At 41.8% G+C, this 19484-nt stretch overlaps 1 long non-coding RNA gene across 1 annotated transcript; it reads left to right on the plus strand.

Moving 5' to 3' along the window:
• Positions 1-9225: 9225 nt before the first annotated feature.
• On the plus strand, positions 9226-13364 carry LOC135579054 (uncharacterized). The gene is made up of 2 exons (XR_010471362.1): positions 9226-9356; positions 13094-13364. It is a non-coding gene; the product is annotated as an uncharacterized LOC135579054 (long non-coding RNA).
• Positions 13365-19484: the final 6120 nt, after the last annotated feature.

The raw sequence follows: 19484 nt of genomic DNA on the forward strand, positions 1-19484 counted from the left end.
TCTTAAACTTTGCCTCTGAAGTTTATAGTAGCCCAAGACACCTCAGCTGAGTTTGTTTGGAGACGATGGAAGATGCGTGAGCAGGAATGAAAGCCGAAGCCTGTCTTTTGCTTGTGAGATCTTTCTTGTTTTATATTATTCTAAGCATCAGCCAAAGCATTAACAAAAGAGCCTCTTGAATCCATAGGTTCCTAGCTTTCCCACTCAGATCATACAACCAGCAAAGACTGTTTTTCCCCTTTTGTAAGACAGAAGTTTCAAAGCTGAAAAAATGTAATTTAAATATACTCTTTCAGATGACTGTTGTACTAAGTGCTATTTCAACTACAGACAGTGGTATTTCTTGTGTTCTCAGTATTATGTGACAACTCTTCATTTCAAGGTTTTGTGCAAGGAGATCAAAGCAGAAAAGGATTGGAAAAAAAAAAAACAACAAAACTAAAAGTCCTGATGAGCAGTAGCCACCCAGTACATAAATCCCTTCAAGTGAGGACTACATTTCCAGGCTTTTGGCATGGAAAATAGAATTGTAGGAAGAGCTGGGTCAAGGGCACCGACCATACCCCCTCTAGTCCCCTGTCCAAGCAGAAATCCACCTGGAAATGTACTGTACTGCGTGATGTGCTAATCCCTCTCCTTGGACCCGCCTGCCCTTCCTGCAGGATTTCCCACGAGCCTGGGATCCATGAGGACCACTCGCTGATACTGCTTTGGAGCTACTGGTGACAGAGTGAAACACACAGCGAAACACACAGCTGGGAGGAAGAGTAGGCATTGGTGCTGAGGCCCAGCACACCACCTGCATGCTTAGCATCTCCAGTGTGAGTCCTCCACTTTTGGCCTCCTGCCTCCCATTCCAACCTGTGCACAGGTCCCTGAAGACATGGGGTTTGCTCCTGTTCAGCCATTAACCATCCTTCCGAAGGAATAAAGCAGTGGTGCTCTCTGCCCTGTGTCCCAGCAGGTTTTCCTAGCACATTCTTCTTAATTGGTGTCTTTTATAGGAGAGGAACAGCGGACCTTACACCACAGCTTGGTGTGTTGGGTTAAGGGCTTACTTTGAGCACCAGGGTCATAAACAAAACAAACAGAAGAAAAATTCACAGAATCACAGATTATTAGGGATTGGAAAGGACCTCAAAAGATCATCTAGTCCAATCCTCCTGCTGGAGCAGGAACACCTAGATGAGGCTGCACAGAAATGTGTCCAGGAGGATTTTGAATGTCTCCAGAGTAGGAGACTCCACAACCCCCCTGGGCAGCCTGTTCCAGTGCTCTGGCACCCTCACTGGGAAGAAGTTTCTTCTCATATTCAAGTGGAACCTCCTGTGTTCCAGTTTGAACCCATTACCCCTTGTCCTATCATTGTTTGTCACCGAGAAGAGCCTGGCTCCATCCTCGTGACACTCACCCTTTATGTATTTGTAAACGTTAATAAGGTCACCCCTCAGTCTCCTCTTCTCCAAGCTAAAGAGCCCCAGCTCCCTCAGCCTTTCCTCATAAGGGAGATGTTCCACTCCCTTCATCATCTTTGTTGCTCTACGCTGGACCCTCTCCAGCAGTTCTCTGTCCTTCTGGAACTGAGGGGTCCAGAACTGGACACAATATTCCAGATGTGGTCTCACCAGGGAAGAGTAGAATTCATGCTTTCAGTCTCCAGCATCCATTATGCTAAAGACTCTATGAAGGATGTTTTGCATCTCTCATTCTCAGGGAGTGCTGCTGCAAGGTGGCTCAGGATGAGGTGATCCACCCTCCCTCCCCATCCTGGGCTATACATTCCTTTCCCCTCCTTTTTTTTGGCACAATTGTTCATCTGAACCTCCAGCAAGCCAACTTCAGGTGCAAAACTAGCCAAAATCTAATTTAAGATTGAAAAAAAAATTGAATGGAAGCTTAAAACTGTCAAAGAACCTGATCTTAAAAGTGGTCAGCAGCTCTCAGAGATAATGAGCATCCCACAAATTCAGACCCAACCGTATCTCATCCTAGGCAAAAGGGAGATAAGAAGGAGTTATTCTGGCCTGGAACAGTGATTCCCTCTTTTGGTGAGCCCATAGTGCACCCTTCAGCAAGGTGCAGGGGTGCTGAAGCCAGCTCCATGAAGGGCAGCTCTGGAAATGGTGGTGATATGGCCACATCAGCACGGTGCTGCAGCCTGGTGAGGCCTGCCAAGGGGAGGTCAAGTCCATCACTCTAGCCTGGCACCAGCTGGCCAACCAAAGCTGTACCAGGTCACAGCTCTGCCTGAGGTCCCACGCACTTGCCAGTGTTGTCGGCACATGTTAGACATGCCAGACACTTTGGATGGCACTGCCCACCCATGTGTGGACAACCACACTGAGCATGGGACCTCCATCAACACTGATCACTGCCAAGAGGATCCTCAATGTGGATACTCCACTGGATGCTCCCGAAGCCTCAGTCTGGATAGCAACCCCCCACCTTGTCATTATTTGTCATTTCTCAGCACTTCAGTCCCTCTCACAAGGATTTACCTGGAGGCTCAATTAACCACAAAACTCAAAAACAGCTCTGGGGAAATGTCTAACCCTCATGAAACAGAAAAAGAGAAAGTTCCCACTGAGGTTTTACATGGGTTTACATTTTTCCCCTTGTGTAATGTATGCAGTTGAACTAATTTTTTTTCCCCCCTTGAAATAAAAGAGCTTCAAAGGCAGCTTAAATAAATAAATAAGCTTGATGAAGTGATAGAATTTTTCTGGAGGAGAGATCATCAGCAAATTCATTTTAGAAATCTTTTTTTTCAAACCATGGCATCTTGTTTTTAAAAAAGATGTTTGAAGTCTTTGAATTTGCCCCTTGGACCCATTTAAATCTAATTCCTAATCCCTTAGTCTCTGTAATCATATGAAACCTCTATTTTAGTATTATCATTTGAGTCCTAAGTATTTGCCAAATACATACTATATCATCAAATATTTGTCATATACTTGTGATTAAGATGTAGGGCCCTAAAAAGAGGTTGATAATAGTTTAAGCAACTTGGGAGTAAATTAAGGGATTTAAAGGATTAGAAAAGGGATAACAGATGTTAACTGTGTGCAGATTTTTTTTTAAAGTTTTCTTGATTTTAAAATACCTGCCACAAATAATGAAATACAGAAGCTGTTCCTGCATGTTATATTCACACTTTCCATTCTTCTGCATGTAAAACCAATTAAAAATCAGGTACCCCTCTCATCATTCAGCGGGATGTTTTACCTCAGTGGGACATTTCACCTGGTGAAGATAATAATGGCTGTGAACCAAACTTCACCATTCAAACTCTTGACAACTTTTCCTCTCTCCAGCAAAGCAGAAAGCAAACCCATAGGCTCCCAAACCCCACGATCTGGGCCAGAGAGTCAAAAATGTCCTCCACAGTGGGGGCGTTCATGTTCATCTTGCTTTAAATGAAGGCTCCAGACATCAACTCACCCTGGCTGCACTGGCTTTTTGTGGCGCTGGGAAAAGGGAAAGGAGGAGAGTAAAATGGGGAGAAATGACCAGGTCTCACCTGGCATGACATCTAGCCATGAGTCAGGCATGTTGATGTACCTGTGGGCTGGGGGATGCTCCCAGGGCCTGAAGGAGCCCCATTTATTTTTTAAACTAGATGGGGTTTAATTTGGTGTCCTTGATATGGGTTACTCTTTTGTCAAATTAACAGGGGGTTATGTCAAAAAGAGAGGCCGGGGCCTTGATTTATCTCAGAGGTCTAACATTTTAAATGCTCTTACAAAAGCTTATTCCTGCAGGTTTCATTTTATCCATGTGGAGATGTGGGTTTTCAAACACCGAGAGAGCTTCTCTCAGCCATGCAAGGCAGCTCTTCTATCTGAGGCACTCAGCAGATTAACAATTATTATTACATCTTACAGCAGCAGCCATAATGTGAGGGATGCTATTGCAGAAAGATCAAGTGAATAGTTCTTATCTAAAAAATGCCTAGAGTCTAAAGAAGCAAACAGAAATAAGCGTGCACAAAAGGTACCTTGCTGCAGCAAATGGAGACTGAGAGTGTTTGCATGGACAGGAGGACTTTTCTTGGATGACCAGGATGAGGATCCTGACGGAGCTGCTGCACTTTTGAACATGATCCAAGTTGAGAGCTGAGCAGTTTTGAACTTGGAAATAAAGTTCTTGCCATGCAGCGGCTGGAAAAGCATAAGACCACACCTGAAATGGTGTGTTTATACCAGGTGTTGTTTTACAAGACAGGCATCGGAGCAATCGAAGCAAAGCAGAAAAGAGCAACAAGTATGAGAGGATGCCTCAGGTGTTTCAGCGGGGACGGGAGGTTAAGAAAACAGACGCCACATTCATTGCAAAAGAGGAGGCAGACAAAAAGGACCATGCAATGTGTGAGATGCTGAGGAGTGGCAAAAAGCTAGACACTGAGGATGTGAGAATGGAACAAAAAGCTGGAGGAAGACAAGGTTTTCACAATATTTCTGCACACTCTTCTCCCTATAGAGGGTAATTAGTATGAGGAACACAATAACCCGCAATCGTCAGGCAGCCCTGGATGTGTTTACAACACAATGGTTTGCTGCATTGGCAGAGAAGCTGCAAAGCCTCTTGGAAACCCCCTTGTTAAAATTCTCCCACCAAACTGAGAGTTATATGACAGAGATAGAATCAAAAAAGCTAAGTCACAAAATACATTTCAATTAGCAAGGGACATTAGAGGCAAGCAAAAAAGGTTCTTCAACACAAGAGAAATAAAAGGAGAATAATATAACACCCATCAGCAAAAGACAAAGGAGAGCAAGTAAGCGATGATGCAGAGCAGACTGAAGTGTTCAACATCTCTTTCCTACGGCCTTCTCTCCCTTCTCCCTCCCCCCACAACCCCAAAGGCAAATTGTGTCCAGTTATTTATAGAAATACAATTTTACAGGAAAACAGGAACTCCAACCAGGATAACAAAACCAGATTGCATTGCAGAATTATTTTGCTGGGTAAACAATCAAGCTAAAGGTGACACAGTTCATGCTACAGCACTGGAGGAATGATTTGCAGTCACCCACAAGGCAATACCGAGCTACCACCAGGACAAACCATGGTACCCGCTTTGGATGTGATGGAGACACTGAGCAGAGATTTTGGACTGGGCTTTAGTCTCCACATTGGCCAGACACTTAGGTATAGAAGTGCTGAAGTCCTTTATTAGGCCTAGCTCACTATCCCTGTCTTTGCTGCTAAATCGATTTTCTAAGTTGATGGGATAGTCACACAAACAAGTTACTAGGAGGGTGGAGAAGGTGTAAACTTAGCGTAAAACCAGCTGCCGTGCAGTAACTGCTTGTACACCATTTCTTACTGTGGGATACACACGGGAGAGTTTCCTCCTCAGCAAGTAAACAAGGGTCAAACAACCAGCCTAGAGAGAGAGAATTTGCTGTGAGGAGCAACTAAAACAAGCCAGCTGTGAGGCACATTGACACTTTAGCTAGCCAGCAGTAATTAGTTCCTGAATCCATATCCTCAGCACTAGGATGCAGAGGAATATTTCTGAAGGACATATTTTTCTCTTTTGTGTTCAACAGGCTGTACTTTAGGATATGGTCTGTCAAAAGAACTGCATGGCTTCATTGATGTCCCAAGGCTGTTTGCCTTCATTCCTTGATTATGGTTACAAGTGAGCATTTAACTGGTAACTCATGAGTTACTTGACTAGGGCATCAAAGCAGACACGTTTCTGGCAGAAGGGAGTAGAAGGTGTGAGAATACAGATGAAATCTTTTGGACAGCCTTGAGTAAAACACCAGAACCACACTTTGAATATGAAAAAAAAAAAGAAAAATAAGCACTGAGACTGATTTCCAAGCCAAGTCACTTGGAAGTCAAGACCAATAGACTTTGGACTGCATCTTAAGGAAAGTAATATACAGTAGTGTGCTGGAGGACTTTTACTCTGTGTGCTTTAGACAAATCTGCCTTATTAAACTCATATTTAAACAGCCCTTTCAAACTTTTGTAATATTTTTTTTCCCATGTTGCTGTGCTATTATTTCTGAAAACTAACTAGAAATCTTGCACTGTTGTTGTGATGCATCCTTGACAACTTTCTGTAGAAGTGAGTCACCAAGACTTTTCCCCGCTGTTCAACAGCAGAGCCATCAAGGTCTTTTGGAGCTCTTCTGTGAGAGCAAGGCTTTTCTTCCTGCATCATTTCTAGGCAGAAGCAGGCAGCTGCTGCTAGAAGAGGAAGCAAATAGTTGTCAGAAAGGGCTGGTGAAGCTGAAAGCTGCGTGCTGCCACCTTGCATGTCTGGGTTCAGACAGCGGAGCATGCGGGAGCCTGGGGTGAGCTGGGCGCCGAGGCTCCCGTGTCAGCTGCCGGAGACCTGGGTGGAGGGAGCTCAGGGGAAAGTGGGCACCTCTGTCTGGGCAGAGCAATAGCTTCCCAGGTTCTGCCAGCATCGGCACCCATCTCCCAGACAGAGACCTCGGTGTGAACACCTTGATTGGGAGATAAGCCTGCTCCTCTGGCTGCAGAGCTGCACCCTGTCCTGACATTTATGCTTATAAATATCTCAAGGGTGGGTGTCAAGGGGATGGGACCAGACTCCTTTCAGTGGTGCTCAACAACAGGATGAGGGGCAACGGGCACAGACTGAAGCACAGGAGGTTCCACCTAAACATGAGGAGAAACTTCTTTATTGTGAGGGTGCCAGAGCACTGGAACAGGCTGCCCAGAGAGGTTGTGGAGTTTCGTTCTCTGGAGACATTCAAAACCCACTGGGACACATGCCTGTGTGATCTGGTCTGGGTGAACCTGCTTTAGCAGGTGGGTTGGACTAGGTGGTCTCCAGAGGTCCCTTCCAACCCCAACTGTTCTGTGATTCTGTCATGGTCATGCCAGCGCTGCCCCTTTCAGCCTTCCTCACAGTGCATTTTTGTCTCTTCTCACCCTGCTAGAGTCGGTGGGAGCCTTTCTATTGATTTAAGCAGATGGAGAAACAGGACTTGAAAGAGCAAAATCTACCAAGAAAGCCCCTGTACTGGCCAGCATGGAACAATTAGGAAGGCTGCCGTTTCCTGGAGCAATGCCCCCCAGGTGAGCTGTGCTCCATGAGCTTTCTATGACCTCAGCCAAATATTGTCATGCTTCCCAAATATTACACCCAGTCCTGATTAGATTTGTTGGTTACTGCTCTCTTATTTAGTTATCTCTTTGTAAACCAATGGTGCCTGTAAATTTAGGTGGAGGTGGCAACAACAACATTTTGCATAATGTGGTGAAAAAAAACCCCTGCATCAGCCCCTGGTGATCTGCCTGGGTAGTTTGTTTTATTGGATTTTGTGATACTGAGATGGTTTGGCAACTGTTGGCCTGTCAGATTGAGAGGTCACTAACCAGCCTCCATCAGAGATTTAAAGGCACTGCAAGGAAACTCCTGGTGTCAATTTGACTCAATTTGCAAACTAATGAGTTAAGCCCTCCCAATGTGTCTAGGGTCAGCTCAGATCTATTTGGGAAATATTTGACTATTAGCATTTAAAGCTTCAGATGTGCCAAACCCCATTTCCCCCTCCTGCTCCCCAGCCCTCTCCAGGTTGCTCCCTCCTTTAATTTCCCTGCAGGTTTTAGAAAGGATGCATTAAATTAAAATCACTAGCTGTTTTGTGAGCAGTCTTTTGTGACCAGTAATGAATGTAATGAGTGAAAAAGGAACGGGAAAACAGGATGATTAAATAATGCTGGGCTGTTTTTCACCCAGCAGTTTGCAATGTGACACAAATGGACAATTGGGGCTTTTCTTTTTCCATTAATTTGTATCTGTGTTTGCACTTGTCACATAAAAAACAGACTATTTACTAAAACATGAGGTAGGTAACAGATGCCACCTCCTTTAGAGCTGAACCTGATTGACCTTATCACTGATAGTACACTTGCGCAATGTTATTTTGGATTTTCTCTAAATTGGACACAGCCCCACGCACTATGACACCTAGACTTTACTCTCATGTGCCTTCAGAAGGTTTGGTACTTTGCCTTGTGCACTTACTGTGTTTTATAAAAATATAGCAGTCAATTTGAAACATTTTCCCTACCAGCATTAAAATGTAGTCAGGCTGCAGATTTTTTCAAACTGCAAGCAGAACTGAGAGCTTGCCTTCCTAAGATGTACGTTGGGATTTTTTCCATGATAGATATTAATCAAAAGCTTTAGCAATTAATCATTTTCTGAGCCAGGGTGTCCTATCAGGTAAGCTCCGTTTGAACAAGTGAGAGAGTGTGCATGTATTGATTAAACCAAGTATCTGCATCTGAAACTCTCGGATATCTGTGTTCATTAGACTGTTTTGGGACTAGCCCGAGGAACAATTTCTGCCTCCTCCAAATATACCAGATTCCTTTCTTACTGGTTTCTCATTCCTGTGAATCCCACAAAACAGCCCACAGCATGGGAACAGCCCAGATTCAGTACTCTAACTAAAGCGAAGGCCATACTATTATGTTTACAGAATTTAAAGTGGGGTACTGTTGTATCTTGGTAGGATTCGCACTGAGGGCATGGGGATGAGTGGATCTAGAGTTCTTGGAAAGTACCCTGTCGTATAGTCCAGCCTGACCTCTTGGAAATGAACATCATAATGGCTAAATGAAATTGTATAAAATTGAGTCTATGGGCGCAAGGGCATGCTCCACCCAATGTTTCTCTAAATGTGTATTTATAACGGGTGCACTTGTCACTCCAAAGGACCTAACAGGAAGCTGAATCAAGGACTGATCTGGTTGAAGCAATCTATGATCAAGGTCAAAATCCACAGAGAATGCTTTTACAATAATTCTCACGGTGACACAAAACGGTAGTATTTAGTTCAGAATTAGTAGAATTGAGCTGAAGCTGGCTGAAGTGTAATGGTTTTCAAAAATGAACTTGGATCCGCACATCAGGTCCTTTTAACACGATTTTTTTACAGCTGCTGCACCATGTGAAATAATAGGTTCTGTAGCTCTGATGGGGCTCTGACAAGAGTCATCACTGCCAGAGACAAGTGACACACGCAGTCAGCCGCAGTGCTTTAGCAACAGGCAACCTTATCCTACTATTAAGTAAACTCTTCATCCAATTTCCATTTCAATTTTATAGTTGCTGCTGACACAAGTCATTAAAATGCACAAGCTAGCTTCGCAATTATTCATTCAAATAACACTTAAAATTGTAAGGGGTATTCTTGCTCTTGAACTCGCAGAGCTGCCATCCACACCTCACTGAAATGCTCCTTGAAAAACACACTGATGAGAAAGTGGCCTTTCCATCCTGCTTCGCCTCTGCTTAAAGATCTGTTTCTGTTCACAGGAGGAAAATGAACTCTCATGCAAATAAGGCAACAACGGTAAATACTTTTTGTTTTGTTTTTGTTGAATGGGAAAACAAACTTTAATTTGAATACTAAACCATCCAGAATATCTAGCTGAAAACATGTTTTTATTATTTACATTCCTAGGTTTGGCTTGTTATGCTCCTGGCGTATCTATTCATATCTCTTGCAATATTTTTTCATTTCGTATATTAATATTTAATATTCTTTATACATTGTTCAACCTTAATGGTTGTCTAATTTCTGTTTTTCATCCACAGAGAAGCTATTAATTTATGAGCATATAGGGCAGTAAGTAATAATTTGCATGAATGCCTTGAGCAGATATGCTTCCATAGGCCTCCCATAGCATAGACTTTGGAAAGAGTGATACCATCTATTGGCCAAGCTTCAATGAACACTCTTTACAAGAAGAAGAAGAAAAAAGTTTTTTAATCCATAAAGAAGTATACTAAGTGAAAAATCAAGAGAGATGACAGGAACTGGATTGTTCCTAGGGTTTGTTTGGCTTTTTTTCTCCTTTACTAATGTGTTAAATGTATTGCTGTGGTTTATAAAGCATCACAGAAACTGAAGTTTTCTGTACATCTTCAGGATTTACAATGAGCATTAGAAAAGATTCTCAAAGACTGGCTGGCCTGCAGGGACATCCCCACTCCTGGTGTTCCCAGCCGCAATCTGGGTGATAATTTATACCCTGTGGTAAGACTAACTTCTGAGTCCCTCTTCCACAGACAGATGTCAATGTAAAGCACTAATAATGTTTACTGTATATTACTGTCCCCAAAAGATGTAAATGAAGCTAATAATGGAATTTGTTTTGCATTCTATTGAGTACGGGGTGGAGAAAACACATTGTTGGTTAAGTGCATGTCTTCTGTCTTCACATACAGCTCATTAGAGCATGTGAAACTGTTTGCTGTGAATAACTTCATGAATGCAAAACATTTCTGATGGGAGACCTTTCTGCTGGGCAGTAGACTCAAGGAAATTGCAACATTTTTGCAGGCATTCAATATCAACAGTGTTTCCTATGTGAAAGTGTTGAAACTTTGACTTCAACTTGTTTAAACTACCGAGTTCTGATTTCATCTTTTCTGTACTAAAACTTAACATTAAAAAGTTGAATGCAACATTAGAAAATATTTGAATAAATTGTTGTGAAGTTTTAATTTTTCAAATTTTAATTGGCCCAAGTGTAATAATAGCTCCGTGACTTGATATTGCAATGTGATCAAAGCACATTTCAAGAGGTTGGACTTTCTAGTGGAACAGAAAGCCTGTATTTTGACAAAGATTTTCTGGAAAGTTCGAGCTCTCTATTTAGTGTAGGTACAACTGAGTCCTGCAGCCACGGAAGACCGCCCAACACTACGCAGGGATAGGAAAGGAAGAAAATGCCTGATCGCTGACAGGTATCCTCCAAGGGTTGCCCCAATGGGTTTTCCTATAATATTCTGTTTAAGCAGAGGAGTTGAGGTCTGCATTTCTCCTTCCACCTTAGGAGAAGAAAAAGAGTCTTGTCCACAAAACAGAAGTTACTGCAGGATCTTCTGCAAAACATCTTCTTTACCAACAGACATTTCCAGAGCCTTCATTTAAAGACAATTTCTCGTATAGTTGGACTCTTTTTTTTTTTTTTCAGAGTTCAGAAAAATGAAGCATCAATGCATGTGACTTTAGTCTTGGCTCGGTTTTGCTTCAAGAGTGCATTCAGGCAGAAATACGTGCATCTTTTTCTGCAGTCACCTGCTGTTCATACATAGTGATAATATCAGTTCAGTTAGACTCAATGACCTGAATGGACTGGTTGTTTGCATGGGGGTACCAGAACAGAGCCTGGCTCAGCGAGTGCTCACCACCCATTGCGTGGTCCCAGCTTTCCTACCCAAACAAGCTGCTGTCTATGCCTGAGGTGTAGATCTGCAGAGCAGAGCCACTGGGGTGTTAAAGGAGCTTTTGGGGTGATCAAGGAGCTTTTAGTGTGCTACTTGCCCAACATATCCCAGACTGCTGTATTAGCACAAGTTACATACTGGGTGTACCCCTTGTCTCCACTTGAGACAAGAGTGCGTAGACAACAGGACTCATATTGTCTCTCTGGTTCTTTCTTTCTCTCTCTAATAAGATGATGTTCATCAGCTTCCTTTCATGAACCTTTTAGTCCTTTCATGAACATTTTAGCCTGATTTTCGTGGCATTTGTGCACTGGGAAAGTGCAGAAGTCCAGAAGTAAAGGCTTGATTTAGTTGCTTAAGCGGTTCTGCCTAGTCTCTCAATGGGGTTGAGAGAGGGTTTCCCAGTTTCAAAAGGTACAGCACTGCTGATTTTGATGTAGTGCCTGACTGGAAGTCCATTAACTAAATCATACCTAGCTTTAAAAACAAAAGTAGTTCTCCATCTTTAGACATTAATTTTTTTTTTCCTATTGTTTGAATTGTAAAAAAGAATGAGCACATGGTAGAAAATGTGGTTGAAGGAAAAATATCAAATGAAAATTTATCTTCATAGTAATTTTCTACTCAATTTCCATGGTTGAAGAACTAAAACTCTAATATAGAAGTTCTAAATTAAGCTGTGTATATCAGTGTACTAATAGTACTTGGTAGCATGTATAATAATCTGTCACATTGCTTTTCCAACTAATCATTAATGAATTAATGAAAGGGTTTCACTGGTTTTGTACTGTGTAACATAATGAGATATATAGTATTTAAGGCTTTCAAAGATTTAAGGCTCTATTAACAAAAAATAATTATTATCCGACAACAGTAATTAAGTATAATTTGCAGAGAATTAACATTTTCTAATCCGTAAACATTAGCAATGTCAACAGTTCCTCATGGAGCTGTTAACTGCTTTGTAACATTTTTTAAAGGAAGACGAATGGGATAATGCATTGGCAAAGGTGTCTGCGGTTCAGAAAACTGGTGACAGTATCTGGGCAGATTTAGAGAGGCATGTTGATGCTTATCTACAACTTTAGGTGCATAAATACTCTGGATCATTAGATTTAGGCACAAAAAAAAAAAAGCACAAAGAGGACAACGCACATGCCAGGAGTGTTTTGCAAGGTGAAAAGAGAAGCTGCATTTGTTGTGTGGATCCTGGGGACTCAGCAGAGTCTTTCCTTGTGCTAAAAAGGGTTGTCTGAGGGCAGCACTAAGGACCCAGACTGATTTTAGGTGTCCTGCTTTTGCTGAGGTTTTCCCAGGAATACCCTACTTCAGCCCTGCTGCAGGCTGAGAGTACGTGCCATCCTATTTACCGTGGCTCACTTGAGAGGCAGCAAGTGATTAAACTGCGGTAAGTTGTTCGTGTTCGTGTCCTAGTTAACATCAGACTACAAGGAACAGAAACTACATTTTTTTCTCTGTTTTGTCACACCCAAGGGTCAGCTGGTCTATATCACTGCTTTTCAGCACGAACGTGCCAAATGAGCATCAGTTTTGCCTGTATCCCCTAGACTGAACTCACCCACCAAGCCATGAATAGCACTCACAGATAGTGTCTGCAGGGCTCATCTACGGCCTAGCAGATAGTAGATGGCATAAACCATTATACTATCAACCAGTGTTTTTCTTCTATTATTTCTGTATGTCTGCATGGGTGATAAAGAAGAAGACATTACTTCTACCAGTTACTCTGTTAGCTAAAATATTAATAGTCCATCTTGTGGATGGGAAAGTCTAGAAACCGTGGGCTACACAATTCTTCGAAGTACCCTCTCCTTCTTGTCTTTTTACTTGCAGTTTTGAAGACCTGAAATTTAGAAATGTTACTTCAGACAAGCTTGAGGTTAGAAATCAGGAATGAAAGTGAGCCTTGCAACATGTGGCAAGAAGAAAGAGGTGTCTCTGGAGCCAAGGAACTTACAGGTCATGTAAACTGGGTCCTCCTTCAGCTTCACTCCATGCTTGCTACTCAACCTTAGGCAAAACTATGCTATGGAGACCAATACGTTATAAACTGCATCACCAGCTTTTGAATGCTTGACTTTACATTAAAAGAATTTACACTATATTTTTGAGATTTGTGTGAAGTTTTGAAGGCATTGCTGATTTACAACCATGTGACATACTACAAAGAACATTTGTAAAGGTCAAATTAATAACTGGCAGGGAGGCTGCTAGAACAGAAGACTGAATAGAATTTGTGATTTTCTAAGCTTGCGTTATGTTAATTTTATGTCTTTTATCTATGTGCATTTTATTAACAGACAACACCATATTTGCCTTGCCACTTCCTCGATGAGAAGTGCATGGTGAGGGAAGAAGAGGTGGCTGTAGGAGGTTTGGAGGCTGATTTAATTTCTTAGCTATAATTCAAGGTGGATTAGAAAATAGCCTGTGAATAGATTTCCCCTGAACTTTCAAAGTAAGTTTTCCAGCCTCAGAGTGAAGATCTGAAATAGTCTAATAAGGAGAAAGAGCAGGAATAAACAATTTAACCAGTATTAAGATGGACTTAAACTAGAGTCTGTCTTCCTCAGTCTCCTGGGTTTTTTTGATGACCTACCTCCCCCTTTTACAGCTTGTCAGTATTGTGTTTGCTTAGCCTCATTCCCCACATCCATCAGGGCCCTCACACAAGCTGCACACAGGAAAGGACATTTGCATGCTGTCCTCTACCCCCTCCCTACATTGTGCTGATAATCTGGGATCCTTCCAGCACCTTTTGTCATCACTCCTAGGATGCTGTTCCTTCCTCCCTGCTCGTCTACCTCCTGCCCTCCTTATCAGTCAGAAAGTCAATTTGTGTGTATAAACTGATATAGTAAAAAGGTTGCTCTCAGTGTTCTGGAACAAATTTTTTCATACATTTTAATCAATGTCTATTTTAATCCTCTTTAAAAAATCTGGTATTCTATATAACGGGAACAAAACAAAACAGCAAAAAGTAGTCTTCAGGAGCTAAGTCTTTTATATGTCTATATATATGATTAGTCAGCTAATCATAAAGACTTTTAAAAAATCTTCTAACATTTTGAAGCATCAACAATAAAAATGTGATCTCCTTCAAGTTTTGTGTGCTTCATCCTCTATCTTCAAATGATTTTTAAACAAAATTTCCAGGAAAAAAAAACAAACAACCAAACACACAAAACCCAAACCCAAACTGACAAAAACCCCACAAAACAAAACAAAAACTACACAACCTCTTCTGGCAGTAGATACAATGTGTGTCAATTAAGGTCCTTAATTTCAGAATGTCTGAGTAGGGCAGTCCAGATGCAACCAATGAATATGTGACTGTAGCTTTCACTATGCTATGGCTGTAGCCTCTGTGAGACATGCAGTTATGATCTGATAGAGAGGGACTGCTTCCGTATTATAGATACTCTTCTTAGAAACTTTGTGTCATACAAATGTATAGTGAACCGTAAGCTTGCTTATATATATTTTATAACATAAATTTTAAACTCGTTCATCAACATTAGCTGACACTGTTTTCATTTTCGTCTTTCTGCTTGTGTTTAAGAGGAGACTTTGAGACTAATAAGGGGAAATTGCCTCTGCATCTCATCCGTGCCCCAGCCTCTGCTTCTCCTTATTTACGTCAGTATGAACCCAGAGGCTCTGGGAGCCCACCAGCAGGGCTGGCCTCGTTTTGCACAGCTGGAGGGACCAGCACACTCTGCCCCTCCAGGACCAGGGCTCGACTCCCTCCGATGGAGAAGTCGGATGCAGATGCATACACATCTGTAATGACGAGCAGGATCAATGAGAGCATTAATTCCTCTAGTTGTTTAATGCAGTGGACGTGTTTCTCTAGAGAGGTGAGTTCAAATTCAATTTAGATGACAAGTCAAAATGATGGTGGGTTTATTTATTTTCCTCCCAAGGAGATATCTATCTGTCTCCAGCTACCGTGACATAATTGGCGATATCTTCTCGGGACAAATAAAGTCTGAGATTGATAGAGACTGCTGGGCGCTGAACTTTGAACCAGGGCTGCCTGCACCATTCCTTACTCTGACTGTTACTGATAGCTCCACAGGAGCCTGAAATTAATATACAATACCTCAAAATAAGGAATCAATTAAAAACAGATGTAATGTCTCCTGTAAAGGTTCAAACCTGCATCCACACTGATGACAGGAATTTTTATGTTGTTTTTAAAAGGGATTGGAGACCCAGTAATGGTTACATTTAAGCCAGTTATTCTCCAAAACGACTTGCTAACTTTCAGGGCCTCCAATTTTTACCTGCTGAAATGAGTAGGAGCATATTTCTGACTTCAGTTCCCTGGTCATCTGCCCCAGGGATTTGAAGACATGCTTGAAGATAGACTTGCATGCAGTTTGAGAACAGGACTTTCCTTTTGCTAAGCCCCAGGGCGAAGGAAAGGGAAGAGGTGAGTGTGTGTGGCTCCTTCTGCAGGCAGGACTCCTGCAGGACGTATGGCCAGCTCCAAAATCTGAAGCACCTCCCTTCTTTGAGGCCACCTCACTCTTTCAATTTGGGAATGACTGTGGTGCCCTAAAAAATTCCAAACATGATGTTGAAGTCCTTTGTTTCAAGACCTGTTATTGAGATGCTGAATGTTTCCTAAACCAAGAAAGGTGCCAAAGCAAACAACCAAAGGGTTTGGACTCACCTCAGGCTGTAGAATTTTCCATTCTTTTAAGCGTTGAGTACTCATCTTCTTTACACTCAACCCATAACCTAGCTGTAGTTGTGGATCTGCTCATCATTCCTGTGCCAACACTCAATGTCAACCACCGTGTGGACGGGGCTGAGCAAGGAGGGGAGAAAGTTTACTTCCTTGAGTTCCACACTTTTGGCAGTACCTGTTAAAATACATGTTTTATTCACTATTCATGTGTGGAGAGACTTTCAAAGGAATCTTAGCATATACTAGCAACAAAATTTAATCTTCAGCATTCAGCTCCTCTTCCAAATGAAGGACTATGTCATCTCTGGGTTCAAGAATATTAAAAGATGTGAATTCTTAGCTCTAACTAAAAAGGACATTTCCCACCTAGTCTCTATTTCAATGTACAAGGGTTGTGCTTAGCGATTCAGTAAGACCACCTTGACATTTAAACATATGTCACTCACTTCAAAAATGTGTATAGCCCTCCACCCTCCTCAACCCCCTGGCCTCTATGAAAAGGAAACTCAGCCTTCTAAGGGCATCTGTCAAATGTCAGGCAAGCATGCATAATCTCCAGTGTGCTCCCAGGGTAACTGCTGAATAGTTGCTGCTAAATCCTTCTGAAACTAAGGAAAGAGCTAGACCTGTTGAAATGAAGTACAAAACAGGAGGAACTTTTAAAAACGATTTGTTGGTACAAATGCAGAGACCTCCACTTTGAAGCTCATGAGTCTGTCACTAGTGGCAGCAGACTACCACTGCATGCATTCACAACAGCGGCTGTCATAATTAATTTCTTGGCAATCATTGCCGGGAAAAGAAAGTTACAGAGAATTAAGCTAGGGCAATGCATCTACCACCAGAAGAGGGGAAAAAAATGTTTAGTGAAGCCTTTGGGAAGACACAAATTAAGCTTGGCTTTCTATGTCCTATAGCTTATTAACCCTAAACTGTGAAATTCTTCAGAGAATGAGGATAGAGTATGAACAGAAAAATTGCAAGACTTTCTTCTGTATTGAAATGAAGTGATTATGAGTATCACTATAGTACATAAACAACAGAGACATTGAGAAACTCGGCATAATAAAATAAATGAGCAGAGGAAGTTTTCCTTAGCTCATAATGATTTATAAGGCAAACTAGTAGCCTTCTAATCTATTATTCTTGGTAACAGTTCTCTTCCCACCCAAAGATGTATTTATATATGCAACGTATCCAGTAATACCCAGTCAGAAGCTGAATGATTTATCTTGTGGTCTGCAAATTACATTAACAACATAATTAATAACTTAGATATAAAAATTGTGTATGTCAGAGCAGTATGTCATGTAATCAATGGCAACAAATCATTTTCTCTGGTGTTTAATGATTCTTTCAAGAGGGTGAATCTATAAAAACAGAAGAGTCAATCAATGAGGAGGTTGCATACATTGTCTGTCCTATTTGCAGACTTGAAAACTAAGGTTGCCTTTATTGTTTAAACTTTAACTATTGGAAATCAATCTAGGAACATAAACAAAAAGGAAAAAAAGTATTAATGGAAAAAAAAAAAAGTTGGTATCTGTAAAATCTAGTCAGAATTGCCAGCTTCCCAGGTATTGCTAAATGCTGATCACATAAGGTGTTCATGAAACCATTATCACTTGCACAAAAGCACAAACATGGGCAGTACATTGAAAAATTATTTTCTGAAAAGTGAGTGCTCTTCCTCCAAACTATAATGTACAACTTGGATGGGTGCTGCAAAATCAATGAGCTTTCCTGACAACCCTAGTTCATTTCCAATGCCTTCTGCTGAAAGCCTTAGTCAAAGCCCACCTCATTCAGTCTCAGGAGCAGAATAAGGTAGCACATTCGTGCAGGACACAGACTCTTTTTCACTGACTGACTCTGGGCGAGCATTTGCTCAACTTCTTTCAATACTAAGGTGATCTGAATACAGGGGAAACAGCTCTTATCTAGCAACTGCTCTAGACTGCCAGGTTCCTCCTTGTTTTTTTGGCAAGGTGCTTTCCCACTTGCACTGACTCATTTCAGCCAAGCACCATCATTCAGAAGCCAAGGCTGTAATTCAGGAAATGCTTTCATGTTGTTATGACAGACAGATTATTTTATTCATTTTTCACCCTAACATGGAAAGAATGACTGCCTTCTCTGTAGCTTGGAGGCACTAGGAAGCTTAAAAAAAAAAAAAAAAAAAAAAAGAAAAGAATTAGTAAGGACTTCATGACTTTTCTATGCTATATATCCAGAAAAAAAAATAGCTTTTAGCTACAAGGCCCAGGAGGACAGCAGAACCTGGAACTCCAGATCCACACAAGCACTGAAGTACATAAGTGGGATTCGTCTTTCTAAACTTTAGATAGATGGCTATAGTGTTCGCTCCTGGGCTGGTTATTCTGCTCCCTACTAGTAGTGGCAAGAAATAAGCACTTGTAAGGTGTACTTCAACAGACCAATGTCGGAGGTGAACACAAGGATGAAGTAGTCTCTTCCAACTGACTCTAAAGTGTGGCCAGTTCAGGTGGAGAAGTCTATGTTCAAGCTCTCTGTGGGTGTCCACCCCAGCAAGTAGTTTGCCTGGAGCTTTGCAGTCCTGAATGCTTTTGTGGATCTGGCCCATAATACCTCAGAGAAGAGCAGGCATGATGGACCTCCCTTGTTATGCTGATCAGGAGGGCAATCTGCAATGCTCTGCTATGATGCACAGACAACAAAGTTCAGCCTCCACCTACTCCCAGCCCCACCCTGTCCCCTGCCTACCTGCTTGCTTCTGGCCACGGAGGGTATTATAGCTTGAGCAGCTACAGAGTAATAATTACTATTTGTGTGCATTCTTTTCATGGCCATATTTTTCAGAAGCTACTCTTGATCTTGTTCAAAGCATGACGCATGGAGGATAACAACTCCCGGGACAAACAAATGGCACTGTTTGGCAGTGTAAGCCTCACTTTCCACTTGCATTTGTACGTGTCTGTACGCTTCCCAAGGCAAAACTGGAAGCCAGCTTCAGCTGTGTGGTGGCAAGGTTGGAGGGGAGGGACTGAGGGAGGGAGAGGAGGAGAACAATAAGATTTTAGATACCTAGAACAGCGAGCATATGGTTAGACAAGAATAACGCATACAGACCAAAAGCTAGAGACAGCTAAGGATCAGTTACACACTGAGCCTCTAATGACCTGCTTACATCAAAAGCCCTTTCAAGGCACAGCAACATACCTGCCCTGCAAAGGCTCCTGAGCTACAGGATAATGTAATCATCCGTACAATATCCCTTCTCTTTTGTGAGTAGTTTAAGCAAAGAAAAGCAGCCACTAGTATTAAGCCTCATCTTGAACAATAACTAGGAACAATAATGTCACCTTATTTGCTAAAATGTACTGGATGTGTGTACACAGAATGACACTACCTGGGATATTTGGGCATTCCTTGAAGAGCCTGAGTATTTTTTTTAATTATTATTTTTTTATTTCTGGTGGCCATTGTGTAGTTGTGTGGGAGCTGGGGAATAATTGTCGAATCGGTTGAATTCATCTCATTTGT

Source organism: Columba livia, chromosome 1 (genome assembly GCF_036013475.1).
Source record: "Columba livia isolate bColLiv1 breed racing homer chromosome 1, bColLiv1.pat.W.v2, whole genome shotgun sequence".
NCBI classification, from domain to species: Eukaryota; Metazoa; Chordata; class Aves; order Columbiformes; family Columbidae; genus Columba; species Columba livia.